The following is a 4,332-nucleotide window of genomic DNA, read 5'->3' as shown; positions in this document are numbered from 1 at the left end:
AAGGCGCGACAGATTTTATAGCGACTCGAGTCGCCCCCGCGTCTCACTCCGCTCCCTCCCACCGCGTGTCAGTCCCCTGCAAACACCACCCACTCTGTTGGATTCCAGCCACCCTCCCCGTCCCACTAACCCCCGTCTCCATTTGACCTCCCTCCAGCCTCCCTCCGTTCCTCCCCTCCATCCCTTCCTCCCTCCCTCCCTCCCCCACCACAACCATCAACCCTTCTCACACTCCTCTCCCCTCCCTTCCTCCCTTCCTCATCTGCCCCCTCCCCAATCTCCACCGTGCGTCCGTCCGTCTCGCTTTCCCCGCGATCTGCTGTCTGGCCTCTCTCAAAGTTTGTTGGCGAGTTGAGTAACTCTCTCGGAGACCATGCCAATCGAAACGGGAGGAAATCTCGGGCAAGTGAAGTTTAGGGGTCCCCCCCCACCGCTCCACGCCACCCCACATGGCCCCCACACGGCTGGACGCGCAGGTGTTGATGACGAGAGACGCGTGGGCTGGCTTGGATTGGCGGCGCCCGTGCGCCGTGCTTGGAATATTTGTATTTTTTTGGAAGACCAAGGAAAAAAATATTGGGGAGTGGAAAATTTATTTTTTTAGGGCGACGGCGGCCAAATCGCAATCGCTTCCTTCGCCCTCCCCCTTATTTCTTATTCTTACGAAACAGCAGGGTCGGACGGTTATGCGACGTATTTTAACACGTTAAACAAATACGACTTAAATGGGTGGCTTATTTTTAGTTTCGGTGAGTGATGATGTTTGCGGCGGGGTGCGGTAACTAAGGTAGTAAAAAATAAATTAGCACATTGCCCGGGCCGATAGGGAACGCGAGCTCGCAGTGGGGGCTAAGTTTAAACAGGATGGGCACGCATTGCAGACGCGTCGCGTCAAGTGGAGTTAAACGTACGAACAAGGTCTAGTATCACCTCGCACGTCCACTTACCACCTGGTTTTAGCGCCGGTTTAAAACAACAACCGTGGCACGCATATTGGACCCCTTCCTCCCTCCCCTCCTACCCTCTGAACGCATTTGAACCCTCGATACGGCGCTCCGAGTTGACGCAAATGGTGAGCGCGCGATGATTATGGCCAACAGGGAGTTATATTTTCAGCGGGTGATATCTGAGTCGGTACCTTCATCCAACCAGCACTGACCAGCGTGGTGAAGTATGGTCAAACAAGTTTAACACGTAGGTTTTCGCAACCGATATCATCCATAATACAGTTTTTTTTGGGGGTTAGATCGCGTAAATATAAATGTGTCGTTAAACCCACCACCATCAAACAACCCGCCTTGGGCTGAAGTGGCATAAGGAGAGTCTTCATTGCAAGATGCTTTTGCTAAATTATAAATCATAGCGTCGTCGTCTGTGCGAAATGCCGCATGTAGACTGACCAATATTTCCCAGTGTCCGCAGGTTGAACGCCATAGATTGGCTTTCTGAAAGTAAGTTGCGATGACCTAATGACGTTAATTGTTAACTAGAGAAATGCACGACGTGCCGCGATTTTAGTCAGTTAATGTTTATTGCCAAGTATGCTCGCTATGCAGCAGCTAAGTTGTTTTTTCGAACTCTGAATTGAAGGCCTCCCGCGGAGCGTGTTTCCATTCCAGGGGCCAATCTTCCCATTGAAATGCTAATTTAGCGTCGGTACACATTAAACACACCTGGTAGACCGCGACCGAAAATAAATGCCAATCTTCTCCGCGCTGTGGGGGGGGGGGGGGAGGTCCAGACTAAATGGAATTTAGCAAAACGGGGGTCTCTGTGGTGTGACTCCGTTGTCCGTGCGTGTCGGTGTTGTGCGCGCGTGAGAAGCATCAACACTTCTAGATTTGAAGCTTTCGTGACTGCAAGGATTCATATTCTTAGGTTTTTTCGGTAAAGTCACGCAGGTAAAAAATGAAAATTTAAATTAATAAAAGTAAAATAAAAATAAAATAAAAATAAATATGTTTCGGAGGCAACACAAGCTTCCGTCTTCAGGTGGAGGTTTATTATTTTATTTTTATTTTACTTTTATTAATTTTAATTTTTTTACCTACGTGACTTTACCGAAAAAAACCTAAGAATATGAATAAGCATCAACACGTCCGCGCTCCGGTGAGACAAGGGACTGAAGCCTCGTCAGGTCATTTCCCGCAGAGATTCCGAGCGAGCCCAATTCAAGGTAAAAAAAAAGGTGCAGCCCTGGCATTGCTTGCTCACACCGCTGCTGGCGAAAGGGCCTCCGCCACAGACAGAGAGAGGGAGTCTCCACCCGACAGAGAGCTTCCAGAGGCAATACCGAGGCATGCGGGATGGGTAGTTTAGGACACTTGGCCATTGTTTCAACTTCCACGTCGGAAAGAACGAACCGGCGACGACTTCTGGATTGCAAGTTCGACGCGCTAACAATTACAACCACATCAGCGTCTCGGCTTTGTAAAAAGGTCTCTGAAAATCAAAGAGCTTTGACGAATCACCCGTAATGCAGCCACTCTCGTCAGATCTCGGAAGCTAAGCGGGGTTAAGTATGGATACTGCTTGGATGGATGACCACTGTGTATAAAACACGTGTTAGTCGGCTGCTGTTGGGCTCCAGTTCAGCTAAATCAGTGATCGCACCGTGTATGCACTGTGATGACCCCACCGACGTCTGTGCGCCTCGCCTTTGGCTGATCAGCGCCATTCGAAGAGGCGCGTGTGAAATTGCCACCCACGGACCCACACGGCCTTGGGGGAAACCCTCAACGCGTCAGTAAATGCCCACGCGTAACGCGACACGCCACGTCAGCGGTTGGCGAAACACGCCAGGAGTGACCTTAAACAGCGAGGTTCCTCATATCGCGTCGTCCACAACAACCTCATCGGCGTGCGTACAATAGCGTTCGTCAGGCGTTTTCACAATAGCCGCGTTCAGTTACTGCGTCTGGCTGAACTTTGTTCAGTGTGACTTTAAAAAGGAGAGAGAAAAACACCAGTGCCCTCGTACCATGGCACCTGGCTCACTGGACAGTGACGCAGATAATGAGAATACACCATATTCCCCGTGGTCACAGAAAATAAAAATAATAATTGAGAATTATCTCAGCTTATATATATTTTTTCTGCTACATATTGTTTTGCCTTCAAATAGCTTCAGTTTGTGACATTCCTGAGAGGCCATTCGAGTTACTAATCCGCTGAACGAGACTGATCAGGGACCCGACTAAATATGTTGCATACAATGACGTCAGCCTAACAGGTTGTAAGATTTAAGGGGATACGCATGTGATTAAAACATACACACAAAAGTCACATCGATATATTTGTAATTGCCCGTGAACAGAAAAAATCGTGCCAACAAAAGAAATTGCGTATAAACAAATCAACAATCGTAAGTAACTTCTTTTTTTCCCTAAACAGAAGTTTGAGCTTTTTATTGTGTGAGGTTATGGATTATTAGCAGATGACACAACTCTACGGGAAATATTTTATGATCACGCAAGTACTGTTGACATGAAGTCACCACCATCAGCATCAGCGCCAATTTCTGGAGAGAGAAAAACACCCCGTTTTTAATAGTTCGAATAGCCACTAAATCCTATTCAACAAATTTTATGATACCTCGTTGGCAGTGGTACACGATAACAAACCACTAAACACACTCGACAAGGATTTCATTTTTATTTTTCAGGCAGTGTTTTTTGACTGTTCAATATCTCATCTCAGCACTGCATGCCAGTTGCAGTTCACGTGCGGCAAGGGTGAGATGGAATAAACTCTGGACCGCGTAGCGATGCGTTCATCGATTAGCCGATTGACCATCCATCCCTGTAGATGTTTTTTTCATTTACATTGTCAATAAACTATGTTCATATTTACGTGAATTGACTTATTTATGTTTACGTCGTTCCACTTTACTGCATCGACATACAGGCGAGAGAATAATTTATCTCGACAGGAAATTCTATCTCACGGCCTATACCGATGACGCCTCGGCAAAGAATCTCAGACAACAATCTCGAACGTTGCGCTGAAAGACGCGCGCGTGCGCGTGCGTTCGATCCGTTCCGTGTCGCTATTTACCGTGGCAGGGCCGCCGGCACTGCTGCTACACACGCGGAAAGGTGCAGGAATGCTCAGTTTGCTCACTCTTTCCGCTAAGGTTGGCGGCCGCTTCCCCGGCCACCTTTCACTGACATACCACTCCCTTTGATGATGTCCACGCGAAGCAGAAGGAGGAGGCGTCTTTCGAAGCGACGCGTAACGGGAGCCCCAGCGTGCGGTTTTTTTTATGTCGGGATGACATCACCCATTCTTGCGCGTACCTCGCACGCAGCTCAAAAGAGCAAATAGTCCGAC

This window comes from Lethenteron reissneri, chromosome 14 (assembly GCF_015708825.2).
Source record: "Lethenteron reissneri isolate LAM-NWPU_2019-01 chromosome 14, ASM1570882v1, whole genome shotgun sequence".
In the NCBI taxonomy this organism is placed as follows: Eukaryota; Metazoa; Chordata; class Hyperoartia; order Petromyzontiformes; family Petromyzontidae; genus Lethenteron; species Lethenteron reissneri.
The sequence above is the reverse complement of the archived record's forward strand: the minus strand, read 5'-3'. Positions refer to the sequence as shown.